This window comes from Natator depressus, chromosome 7, assembly GCF_965152275.1.
Source record: "Natator depressus isolate rNatDep1 chromosome 7, rNatDep2.hap1, whole genome shotgun sequence".
NCBI classification, from domain to species: domain Eukaryota; kingdom Metazoa; phylum Chordata; order Testudines; family Cheloniidae; genus Natator; species Natator depressus.
The window spans coordinates 30,543,059-30,556,606 of NC_134240.1; the positions used below are offsets into that span (position 1 = coordinate 30,543,059).

Consider the following 13,548-nt stretch of genomic DNA (forward strand, 5'->3'; position numbering starts at 1 on the left):
TCCTTCCCACTCTCACAGTTCAGGCATAAACTGACTTCTAGCTGACAAGGGTTAGGAAGGAATTTTCTGTGGGGTGGGGGAATTATTCCCAACTTCTTGCATCTTCCTCTGAAGCTTACGGTACCGGCTACTGCAGAGGACAGGATACTGGTCCAGACGTACCCCGGTCTGATCCGCTGCGGCTATTCCTATCATGATAGCACTGCTGCCAAAGGTAACAAAGACTGGTGACAACAGATGTGGTTTGACACTAAATTCACAAGGTTAATTCCCCAGCTCTTTGGACAGAGCAGTGTCACACCACCAGGAACTTTCATATGCTGTAGCGGTCGCATTTTTAAGATGCCATTGTAAAGGCAAAGTGCCACTGGATCTAATTTAGGAAGGAGTTTGGACCTGGATTCAACCCATCTCAAATAGTCCTTAGCCCTTCTCTAGTAATGCTTTTCATCAGCAGATCTCAAAGCCCTTTACTGAGGAGAGCAGTATCATTATCCGAATTTTACAGGTGGGGAAACTGAGGCACAGAGTGGGGCCGTGACTTGCCCAAGGACACCCAGCTGGGCAGTGGCAGAGCAGGAACAGAAGCAGTCTCTCAAGACCCAATCCAGAACTTTAGCCACTTGGCAACACTGCTTCCCAAGGATAGACATGTATTTGCCATTTTCCACCAATGTGGGATATGAATCAGAGATTTGGACAACAATAAGTGTCTCAAACAATGTCAAACTGCAAGTCAAGGAGAGAGCTGGGAAAAGAACCATTCTAACCACTGCAGCCAAAAAGAGAACGCAGGAGTCCTGGCTCCCAGAACCCCTTCTCTAGACAATCCTCCACCCCCAGAGCCAAGAAAGGGAACCCCCAAGTCCTGGCTCCCACAGCCCCCTTCGTAACCTCAAGAGATTGCTTTCTATCAGAGCCAGGAACAGAACTGGCTCCCGGGCCCTTGCTTTAATCACCAGGCAGTACTTCCTCTCAGGGTCAGAAACAGAATTCAGGAGTCCTAGCTCAAGATGCTGCTTAAGAGCAGTGGCGTCATTCCCGTGCAAGATAAAAAGCACACAGCTGCAGCCCCCTGCCTTGGCAGCGCACTGCATGGTATGGTAGCCGAAGGAGTGGCACAAACCTCTCTCATGCTTAGATGAGGCCTTGCTGTCAGACAGAACACTGCACCATTTTTGCAGAGGACACAGCCGGCACTTCGACAAGCTAGTGGGTAATCCATCCCATTCATCAAAGCCCCTGCAAAGCAGGTGGAACTCTAACAAAAAGACCACTGCTCTCTGCCCACGGCAGGGACACAGACGCTTGTACAACCCACTGGTCGGTGGGTGGGCATGAGTCTGTTACAATGCCAGCTACAGAGCCTTGGTTCTTCGGCTCAAGTTGTAGGAGCTCATACTTTGAACTCTGGAGGCTCCAAGTTCAGTGCGTGTGTAACCCAGGAGGGTGGAAGTCATGCTTGCAGGGGACAGGAACACAGGCTAACCCCTTTGTTGCAAGACTGGGGTAAAGTGCTTCTTTACATCCCTATCCAGTTGCCTGTACAGCTGGATCCCCAGTTTTGGACCAGAATTCCCAACAAATCAGAGGGGAGGGGAGAATAAAAGATTAATACTTTTTAAGGCCAGAAGGACCATTAGATCATCCAGTCTGATCACCAGAGAATTTCATCCAGTTACCCCTGTACTGAGCCCAATAACTTGGGTTTGACTAGAGCATCTTCCAGAAAGGCAGCCAGTCTGGATTCGCAGACATCAAAAAATGGAGACTCCACCACTTCCCTTGGGAGTTTGTTCCAATGTTTAATCACCTGCACTGTGAAACATTGGTGTTTTATTTCTAATTGGAATGCATCTGGTTTTAACTTCCAGCCATTGGTTCTTGTTCTGCCTTTCTCTGCCAGGTTAAAGAGCCCTTTTGTACCTGGGATTTTCTCCCTATGAAGGTACTAAGGGCTCAGCTACACAGAGAAATTTCCCAGCATAGTTACAGAGGAATAATTATTTCACTATAGTGGTTATGCCAATATAACTCCCCCAAGTGGACACTATTCTAGAATGAAAGGGATTTTATTCCAGAATAAACTATCCTCACAGGGAATTCTGTCTAGTGCTCTGTAGAGCTACAACGGTCAATTTCCCCAAGTAAACAAGTCCTCAGTGACTTTCAATGTGGCTTTGGCTCCTAAGTCACTTTTGAAAATGGGACTTAGGCATTTTTGAAAATTGTATCCCTACACTAAACCAAAATACACCTCTTTTAAACCAAAAATAAAAGGGCCAATGTGGATATTTGCTACGGTTTAACATCATACCTTAAATATAATCAGAGCAATTTCTCATTTAGATAAGCTCTTGTTATGTGTGTGTACAGTACCTAGCACAATGGGGTCCAGAGCAAAGTCAGGGACTCCTGATCTACACATTGATTTTGCACCAATATCACTGTTGGTTAAGGCAGTGATGTCTTTACTGATATAGTGATACCGGTGTTCAACCCCTAGGGTGGACGCAGTTACACTGGGATAAAAGTGCCTTACACCACTATAGCTTATTCCCCTTCGCTTAAGGAAATCAGCACAAATATAGCTCCAGCCACTCTAGAGAGCCTGGATTGCTTTAGCTACACGGGTGCAGCTTTTGCATACAGACAAGCCCTTACGCAACCCTAACCCAATGGGGCTGTGACCTCAGCTGGGAACTCTATGCACTACTGTAGTAGCAATAAGAGATAATATTACAATGCTGGTTTGTGAGTACAGAGCTGATTTTGAAACCCTGGCCCCTTTCAGCCAAAACACCCTCACAAGACTCAATCCAGCTATGAATTCACTGTTCAAACTATTTTTTAACCAGCAGACAAAGCAGTGGGGAAACACAAGTCCATTTGTTTTCTCAGTAATCTTGTAGTATACAGAGTGCTCTGACTATCAATCCATTCCTTGCCCGGACCTCGCAAGTTGCATCCCAGAGAGAATGGCCACAGCTGAGCGGAAAGCAGGAATTTAGAACAGAAGGGGCTGAGGCAGCAAAAATTTCACACCAAAAAGCAACTTGAATGGAAAGCTGCTAAAAGCAAGCAGCACTGAAATAGCTCCAGGGACTGGAGATCAGGGCACAGAATTGTGTAGCATATAGTATCGAGGGACCATAATTTTGCATTTACCACATGATGGAAATGTAGGTGGTCTGGTGGTTAAACCAGGGTGGCTGTGAGCCAGGACTCCTGGGTTCTGTTCCCAGTTCTGGGAACAAAGTGGGTTCTAGTGGTTAGCATATGAGACTTGGAAAGAACACCTGGGCTCTCTTCCCAGATCTGGGAGGGGAGTGAGGTCTAGTGGGAAGGGGGTCTAGGAGTTAGGACTCTTGGCTTCTATTCCCAGCTGAGTGGGGAATGTGCTCTAGAGGTTAACATAGGAGGGGGATGGCATCAAGACTCCTGGTTCTCATCCACTAACTGTTACTCCTGGGGGAATTCTGTGTCAAAAAATAAAAATTCTGCACCAAAAAAATAAAAATTCAGTGCACAATATTTTAAAATTCTGCAAATTTTATTTGTCAAAATAACACTACATAATCATGCCAGTTTCAATTATTTGGAAATTTATTTCAAAATACCTGTCAGCAAATATGTCTGTAATATTACAAACACACACAAAAATTCCCCCAGGAGTAGAGAATTAAAGAAATCCCTACTACAACCCAGTTCCTGTTTCTCTGCCCCACCACCCCGAGCCTAGCTGGAGGGGCCAGACACTCATAACCCCTCCCCCCAGAGCCCAGCCGCAGGCCCCCCACAACCAATACACCTGAACCCCTTCCCCCACAGACTCCAGCCACAGTGCCCTCCCAACCCAGATACCTGCACCCCGTCCTTCCCAGAGCCCAGCCACAGGGCCCGCCCTTCCATATAGCTATATCCCAGACTAGACCTTCTGTGGCCTATTTCATAAAGGAGGGGCAGAGCTTTTACACAGCTGGCCTGCACCCAGCAGGGATCCATTCTGAGCACCCTTACTACCAAACACAGGGGCATGCAATGGAAGAGCTAGGGCGGCCCTTGGATGGAAATACCAACACAGCTCAGTGATACACCTGGTAGATTGCTTGTTCTGTTGGAGCATGCCCGCAGCTACTTGCATAAGGGCCTCCTCTGTGCACACTCTCTCTATCATGGGGATTTTATGCCTCATGATGCCCACTGCACCAGTGGAACGTCAGGGTTGGAAGCTGAGTAAGTGGGACCAGTGTAAACTCCATTTTGCAGTAGTGCATTGGGGGTTTACATCCACTTAGCTACATCAATCCAAACATGCCCACTTTAGACAGGCTGTTTGCCAACATGGAGATCTCTTTGCTACATCCTACACCTAGGGTCGCCTACTGGCTGCACTGGCACTCAGCAAAAAGCCATTATTCCAGTGCCATAGCAACTGCCAATCCTCCTGCTCATGAGAGAGGGGGCCTTCCCTCCAGCCCTCGCCACCTTATCCAGCCTCAGAAATCTCACATTTATTACTGCAAGCTCCGGAGATCAGGAACACTGAACTACTGAACCCAGGGTACAGAGAAAATTACGTGGCCCACAGATATGAGTTCCCCAGCAGTTGAATCCCATTGCTTTCGAGCACCCTCAGCAGGGTGAGTGGCAAACATAACACCCAGTGGTACAGCCAAACTGCATGAGGCCTGCTGGTATATAGCTACAACATAGATCCATAGATTTTAAAGGCATGAGAAACTTTAGGTCATCTAGACCTGGTCTATGCTTAGAAGTTTTGCTGGCGTAGCTACGCCTAGGGGTGTGAGTTTTTGCTGACGCAGTTGTGCCAGCGAAAACCCTGGCGAAGATGCAGTTTTTGCTGTAATAGATTATTTCACTTGGGGAACTGGTATAAACTATATTGGCAAAAATACTTTTTTTTCAGTATAAACTGCTTCTACACGAGGAGGGTGGGGGGAATTTGGGATGTGCAGGGCTGCAGCGGCCAGAGCAAAAGGCAACTTTCCCCAGCTCCAGGGCTGTGGCTGCCAGGTAGAGACCCCGCTCCTTCCCAGCCCCAGCTTGGGGGCTGCTGCGGCAGGGGAGAGAGGGAGAGACCCCCCTGCTTCCCAGCCCCAGCCAGGGGGCTGCCGCAACGGGGGAAAGAGGGCACATCCATCACATTAGAAAGGTAAGACTACTGATATTAAAATATGAGTTGTGTGCTTTTATTTGTAGAACAAAAACCAATAATTATTATTAAGGGTTTTTTTATAGAGCGCTTTTATCCAAAGCGCTTTATAATAGTTAGCTAACGGTACAAACAACATTTAGAAAGATCATTAAGTGGTCCACCGAGACCAGCAGCAATTTTCAAGGGGTCCGTGGAAAAAAAAGTTTGAGAACCACTGCTTTATACAGAATAGCTGATACTGCTAATAAACCCTAGCTCTTCTATAGCACCTTTCTTCTGTAAAGCTCAAAGTGCTTTACAAAAGGTCAGTATCATTCTCACCATTTTACAGATGGGGAAACTGAGGCATAGAGAAGTAAAGAGACTTACCCAAGGTGACTCTGCAGGCCAGTAGTAGAGCTGGGAATAGAACATTGGTATCCCAAGCCCCCAGTGCAGTGCTCTGGCCACTAGACCACACTGCCCTCCTGGAATCCCTCACACCAAGGCCTTGCTGGACTAGAATAAAAGGGATGGCATTAGAAAGTGTTAGCTCACATGTTAGAAGCGTCTAACCTAGCTCCCAATTTTACCACCTAGACAGATTTCACTATCCTACCAAGGGACCTATCTGCATCTTTAGGGACCTAAATCTCTTTTAAAATCTGATTCTTAGCCCTTCAGTCTGGACCAACAAAATCAGCATCAGTCAATTACACCTAGGACATAGTCCTGGAAGGGACCTGTGGGGTCACTGAGTCTAGTCCCAGCTACTGCAGGCAACACCATCATATAATCCCGGGCATAAATTTATCAAATTCCATGCTCAAACTAGTTTTATTGTTTGCCCCCAGCTGCTCCAGAACTCCCTCCTCTGACGGGCAGAAACCCTCTTCTCATTTCCAGCTAAAATTTATTCCTGCCCAGTTTATCCCCATTGGTTCTTGTGCCAACATTGTCCTTTAGCTTCAATAGTTCTTCCTCCCTCCCTGGGATCCCTTCCGGAATGGATATATTTATAGAGAGCAACCAGATCCCCTCTCAGCCTTCATCTGGTCAGGTTAAACAAGCCCAACTCTTTCAGTCTCCGCTCATAAAATTGGCTCTCCATTCCCCTGATCAGCCTAGAAGCACTTCTCTGCATGCAACACAACAAAGCTACTTTGACCAAATGACAAACTCTGCTCCACACCTGGATATAACTTAATATTCCCTGAGTTTAAGGCCCAAATTCAGAGTGTTGTTTAATTTTTTTTTAAGTTTTACCAAACACAGTAATAAATTTCTTTGTGACGTTAAAAAACCCCACAACACAATCAAATAGAATTAGATTCTTTGGGTAAATATCCACACATACACCCGATCAGCCTCCCACCCATATGAACAAAGAATGCTGTTCACATGGCTCTGATCCTGATTCAGGTCACGATAGAAATAATTTATAAGAGGGAAGACTGTTAAAGGAAAGATTTCAATCATTTAAACATTGGATGGTCTTGTGGTTAAATAATAATCCCTAGCTCTTATCTAGCACTTTTCAACAGTAGATCTCAAAGCACTTTACAAAGAAGGTCAGCATCATTATCCCCTTCTTACAAATGGGGAAACTGAGGCACAGAGAGAGGAAGTGACTTGCCCAATGTCACCCAAGATTGAAGCACTGAACTGGGACCCAGGAGATCTGGGCTCAGTTCCTGGCTCTGCCATTGGACTCCCTGTATGGGAAAGTAATTCAGTCTCTCTGGGCCTTAGTTTCCCTGTCTATAAAAGAGGGGATGATCTTTCCTGTCTGTTTAGACTGTAAGCACTTTGCAGGTAGGGACTGTATTTCCCTGTGTGACACTTAGCACAATGGAGGGGCCTTACTCTTGGTCAGGGTCTGTGCAGCACCACAGTGGGGGCTCCGGTCTCAGACAGGTCTGTACAGTGCCTGATACAATGGGGGGCCGATCTCTGTCCAGCACGGCCGTCCGGCACCCAGCACAATGTGTTGGGGCCTCTAGGCACTACTGTAATACACATAATAATAAATAGTCAGACGGGAATTAAAGATCAAATCTCAAAAGGTGGCTGGAGATTTTTGGTGCCTGACTCAAGAGGCCCAGAGGTGCTGAGCACCCACAGCTCCCTGGACTTCTGCGTGCTGATTAGGCCCCAAGCCCAGCCCCCCAGGTGTGTCCAGCTTGGCCCCCAAACTTGAAAGGGCCTTTTCCATTAAATCACTTTGGCTTTCACCAGCCAGTTGGGAACAGGGGTAAATCACACCATGTGAGCCAACAGCTCTGCCCACCCCGGAAGAGCCACGCCCTGCCAGAGAAAGGGCTCTGCGGCTGGGGGTACACTCACCAGTGGGGGACATGATGCGGGAGGGGGAATGGGTGACAGTGGGGGGCGGGTACGGGGGGAAGAGGTGGGGGGGTGCAGGTGCCACAGGGGAGGGTACAACGGTGTGTGCGGGGCAGAGTTGTCACGGGGGGAAGAAGTTACTGCCGGGGAAGGGGGCAGATACTGCAGGGGGGCAGTTACTACGGGGGCGGGGGCATTAGTGTGGGGGTCACTTGCTGCGGGTGGGCAACAGTGGAGGCTGCAAGGGATAAAAAGGGGGCGAACCAGGGGGGCCAGGCTGATGGGAAGGGGGCGCTCAGGGGAGGGGACAAAGGAGCCCCCTGGAGGCGCAGGGCCTGCACGGGGCGGGGGGGGAGGGGGACCGGTTGCCATAGAGACTCACACTCTGGACCCCCGCCGCCATTTTCCAGCCTCCTCCTGCAGCAGCTGCCCGGCCCCGCCCTCCTGGGAGGCGGGGCGACGGCCGGGCCCCGCCCCCAGCCACGGCTATTGGGCGTCGTGGCGGAGGCGGGCTGGCCGAGCAGGGTGGAGCTCTGCGCTGCCGCCTGGTACTAGGACGGGACAGGGGTCTAGCCCCTACCCCGCGCTGGGAGTCAGGACGCCTGGGTTCTGTCCCAGCGCTGGGAGGGCAGTGGGGGCTGGGAGCCAGGACGCCTGGGTTCTGTCCCAGCGCTGGGAGGGCAGTGGGGGCTGGGAGCCAGGACGCCTGGGTTCTGTCCCAGCGCTGGGAGGGCAGTGGGGGCTGGGAGCCAGGACGCCTGCGTTCTATCGCCAGCCCACCGCTGACTTGCTGCCCGTTGTAAGGCAGCACAAGCCTGTAAACCCCTGAGATCGGGCTCTTCTGCCGCCTAGCCCCCAAAACAGATCTTCAGGACCCGCTATGCGGGGGTGGGGGCTGGAACACAGACTTCAGCTCCATGCCTGCGCTAACACATATGGTTCCCATGATCCCCAGTGCTGCCCTCGCGCTTCTCTAGCCTGCTGGAGCCCTCCAAGGCTCTCCCCTCAGCCGTTTCCACCTCGCCACCTTCATTCAGGATCCCCAGCGCGGAACAGACACTAATGGCAACAACTGTTAAATCAACCTCTGTTTCCCCACCTGGCCCCCTTCCCTGCATGGCTGCTTCCCTCCACTGTTAGGATTCACTGGGCAGCTGAGCACCTCTTTGTTCCCTTGCGCTGCCCTGGCCTCAATGACGGTGCACCAGCTGGAAGTAGCAATGGGCAGATGCCAGGGAATTCAGCTGCTGCCTCCATGCATAGAGTGTAGTGTAGCATTACTCCCTTCTGACCTCCACAGTTAGCCAAAATTCAGGGTAATGTCAGTTAGGATTGAAGCTGGGCAACATTTTTCAGCCAAAACATTGCGCCCAAAAATGCAGATATAGGTTGACCAAAACATTTTGTGAATATGTGTCAAATTTGCCAGATTGTTTTGGTTTTTAAAAAATCAAAAATATGTTGTAATTTTTGAAAGGAAAGATTTCAGGTTTTCCAGTTCAAAATGACTTGTCCTTTCAAATTTTACTTTGATTTTATTTTAACAACATTCAGAGAACGCATAAAGTTTGGAAACCAAATGGTTTGATTGAAACAGGATTTTTTTCCCCAACTTTTTGATTCACTGACAAATTTTAAAAACTTTCCGTTTGAGTCAACCCTAGTTGTCTTCAATTTTTCAGAATGGTCAGCAAACTGGAAAATCAATTGTTTCCCCATCTCTTGTTTGGAGGAAAAATTGATAGTGGAGTCAGGTATCTTTGGTTCAGTTCTGTTTGTCGAAAAAGATTGCACAAAGTCCTGCTTCCCTGAACACAGGAGGAATCAGACTGGAGACAGTTTCTTTGCTCACAGTCCCAAGCCTCTTTCAGGTAGCACTTAGCCCAAAAAGCTCTCGCTGTCACTGTGCATGGTGCTTGTCCAGGCTGAGCCCTGCTTGTCCAGGCTGAGCCCCTGGCTTTCTGATCCTTCTCAGCTTCTCTCTCTCATGCACACCTCTGCTAAAATTATACCCATCAAACATCTCTGCCCACGTGCCCCTTGTTTTGGGCAATGTGACATATGCCTGTGGTTGGGGTGGAGGTCCCTATTGTTTCATTCAGTTTTAAGTGTACAGCACAGGCCACTTAGTTTTGCTCACTTACCCCTATATTGAGCCCAATGACTTCAGTTTGCCCAGAGCATTTCGGTCCTCCTCAGGAAACTAAACGGTTGTGTGCTGCAGGCAAAGAACAGGAGAAACCAAACGGCCACCCATGCCCGAGGGCCCAGTGATGGCAGGGAATAGATGAGGTAAGACAGATGACCCACACACACACAGTGACCCATGCTGCAGAGAAAGGTGAAAAAACACAAAGGTCCCTGCCAATCTGACTTGAGGGAAATTTCTCCCTGACCCCAAATCTGATGATCAGCTGGATCCCGAGGAAGCAGCCAGGCAGCTAGACAGAGGATTAACTGGATTCTGAACCACCTCAGAGCCTGGCCTACCCTCTCTAGTGTCCAGTCTCCAATCCCTGATGCTTCAGAGGAATGCAAAAAAAGCCAAACAAACCTAGAACACACCAGGCCAATTGTCCATTGGGGGTAAAATTCCTTCCTGACCCATTTCAGCCACCTGAAAAGGAGTATAATTGCTTTTACATGTGTCCCAAATGAAGGGCAGTGTTTACACCCACTGGTTTGAACAATCTTTCACCTCACCCATAACAGTCGGAAAAATGGGAATTGCCAGACTGGATCAGAGTCATGGCCCATTTAAGTCCAATGTCCTGTCTCTGACAGAGACCAGAACCAGATGATTCAGAGGAAGGTGTGAGAATCACACAGTGGGCAGATACGGAGTAATCTGCCCTCATGAAGGTTTGATCCAACCCCTAATAGAGACTGGCTTAAACCCTGAAACACAAGTATTTATGTCCCTTCCAATCCTCTTGTAAAACTGTTCACTACGAGAACTCTGGAGGTTGTGGTGAGCCCTGCAAATTCCCCATTGCTCTTTGAAGTTCCTGGCTTCAATTTAAAAATAAACATCTTTGTTACTGCCTGTGTGATTGTAGCAGCTAGAGGCCTCAGCTGAGACCATGGCCTTGTGGGCGCTGCACAAACCCTGACCGAGATCAAGCCCTTGTTGTGGTGGGTGCTGCACAGAAACTGACTAAGATCAGGGCCCTCATTGTGTGAGGTACTTCATGGACCAGGCCAACATTAGTGCCTTATTCTGCCGGGCACTGCACAGACACACAGCGAGAGTCTGTTCCTGCCCTAAAGAGTTTACAGTCCAAAGGACAGATTATTATCCCATTTTACAGATGGGGAAATGGAAGCACAGAGAGACTGAAGGGCTAGACCCAATAAGGGACATATGCTGAGTGTTGCAATGCCTAACTCTTGCTGCCTAGTGGCATCCTGAACCTTGAGTTGGGAATCCATGCACTATATGGGGAGAGTTAAGTGCAGAGGACAGGAATTCTCAGAAGCCAGCAGGATGAGCAGGGACCCATCTAAGTTAGCAAGGAGTGAAGTGCACAGGAAACGGGGGGAGCTTAGGGACCAGATTCACAAAGATACTTAGGCACCTAACTCCCATTGAGCTGGCCCTCTACACACCTCCCTCTGCTTCGGATTCTCAGCCACGAATCCTCTCCTGCAGCCAGGCACCTAAGCCAGGATATTCCTTTCTTGTATAAAAGCACAGAAACTCCATCATACCTAATAGCCTAGTGGTTAGGGTACTCCCCTGGGATGAGGCAGGTTTGGGTCCCTGCTCCAAGAAATATTTAATATTTATTCAAAGTGAAACAGCTTTAACAGAAGAGAATGATGGAGAGAGACCCATCCGAGAGTACCCTAGAGCTAGGCTTGGCAGAGTGTGATTTTTGCATGCGTATATATACATCTTCTGCTGCCTAATTCCTATATAAGTTTGACAGATAATATCCATGTTTATTTGTAAGCTTTTTTAAAATCAATGTAAGTGTTCACAGTTGCAGGAAATTATGGGTAGAAATCAGACAATGGGTGGGGGGGTTAGACAATAATTATTTAATGGCAACAGACGTTGGGTTTCAAAAAGTTAAAGCTTTATAACTGTTAAAACACCAATTGTCAACATCACATGTCCAAATATACCAAGTAAATATACTTAAATCAAACTCTCCTAAGTTCTCAAGCCACATTTCTCTTACTTCGCCTGTCTGTACATTGCAGTTATTATCAATAGAAATATTTTTGTAAGTTTGTGTGTGTAGGTGAAATCGATGTCTGGCCATATTTGCTGATCAAAATCTTGTCCTTCCAAGCCTACCTGTTGCCCAGTGGTCAGGGTGATCTGCTGGGTTGTTTGAGACCGAGCTGATCCTGAGTGTCCCACATCTCAGGCGTGTGCACTGACCACTGAGCTCCTGGCTATTTTACACACACGCTGCCTGATAGGTGTGCTCTGAGCACACCTGCTGGACGGGACCCTGCTCAGGGGAATGTCTAGTAAAGTTTGAGAATCCCACTGCAGTTGAGGAATGAACAAGGGCTCTCAGTAGCTGTGGGGTGACATAAGGACTTAGTGACTGTCTGTAGAGTTAGGTGGCAGCTGAGTGGGGATTTTGGGAATGTCAGTGGCACTTAAATGTTGAACTTAGGCACCTACAGAGGCAGACACCTGAGTCCCTTTGTGGATCTTGACCAAAATGATTTGTCCAGGGTCACATAGGTAGTTTGTGGCAGAGATGGATATTGAGCCCAAATGTCCTGTACCCCAATGCAGCACCTTAACCACACCACAGTCATTCCTCTCATTTGCATTTGAAGTAGCCACATAGATAACTGATTTAATGGCTGTGAAGGGCCTGCTCTGAGTTCCCAAGGGACCTGCCATGCCCAGCGTGTGCCCATTCAATGGCTGACATGAGGCAAAATGCCCAGGCAAAGCAGCTCAAAGCCAACACAGGGACTCCAAGGGGGGAGGCAGTAGCTAAGCAGATCTGGGGCTCTGTGTCAGCTTCAATGGTGTTGTGGGAATGAGACCAGGAGGGGGGGCACAAGACCATTGGCAACAATCCCCCTTTTGTCAGCATGGCTGCGATGACCTCATCCTGTCCCAGGGGACAATGCCCCCCGTGTTCCCTGGCTGGGGGATCCGCGACAATGAGCCCAGTCAGGGCTGGCAAGCGGAAGTGGAGCCAGGGGAGCGGGGCAGCTAGGCCCCATGGAGTGGGGGTGACAGGGAGAGCTGGCCCCCCACAATGTGACAGGGAGGTTAATAAATGCAGGGGGAAGAGGGCTGGGGTTTCCTGCCATCTGGGAGCTTTGAAGCTCTCACTATGGTCCATCCCCCCAGCCATGAACACACACCTGGAGGGAGAGTTAGCCCTAGAGGGGAACCACTTGCCCAGAGTTGCTGGCAAAGCCAGGATTAGAACCTAGGAGTCCAGGTGTGTGGGTGTGTGTGGGGGGGGTGTTAGGTCTCATGGTTGTGTGGCCCCGCCACCAAAGGTGGTGGGGGGATTAGGGAGAATAGACAATGGACTCAGATGGGACAGAGCTCCCACTTCCTCACCCCACCCACCCCAGGATGGACATTTGGGGCAGGGTTCACACTAGTCACACTAGTCACTGTGTCCCCATGGCAACGATGTGGCAGAAATACACCCAGAGTGCAGGATGACTCAAAGGGCCCCTTCCAACCACAAGACCTGACTCCTCGCTCAGAGTGGGGATAAAATCCAGTGGTCCTGACCCCCATCCCCCCTGCTCTAGCCCACTGGACCACAGTCCAGGATACAACCTAGGAGTCTCGGCTCTCACTATCCCACCGCTGACCATAAGATACTTTTCTCTCCCAGGAGCTGGATAGTCAGGATTCAGGTTCTCTCACCAGCTCTGGGAGGGGAGTGGGGTCTAGTGGTTAGAGCAGAAGGGCTAGGAAACAGAACTCCTGGGTTCTCTCACCAGCTGTGGGAGGAGAGGTGTGCGTGTGCGCATGTGTGTGCACATGCAGGTCCCCTCCCCAGGTTTGCAATGGCTCCATTCATTAGAGATCTGCCCCA

The 13,548-nt window shown here is 49.2% G+C and overlaps 1 protein-coding gene across 2 annotated transcripts in view; it reads right to left on the minus strand.

The window, feature by feature from the left end:
- Window positions 1-7,954, minus strand: part of DNAJC4 (DnaJ heat shock protein family (Hsp40) member C4) — a 76,704-nt gene extending 68,750 nt beyond the window's left edge. The window contains exons 1-2 of one of the 2 annotated variants that reach the window (XM_074957881.1): window positions 7,887-7,954; window positions 5,549-5,677 (exon numbers count right to left, since the gene is read on the minus strand). The gene's annotated coding sequence lies outside the window, so the exon portion shown is untranslated. Of the gene's footprint in view, window positions 1-5,548; window positions 5,678-7,024; window positions 7,149-7,886 lie in introns of those variants that run through there. The other variant, XM_074957882.1, reaches the window with a different exon arrangement.
- Window positions 7,955-13,548: the final 5,594 nt, after the last annotated feature.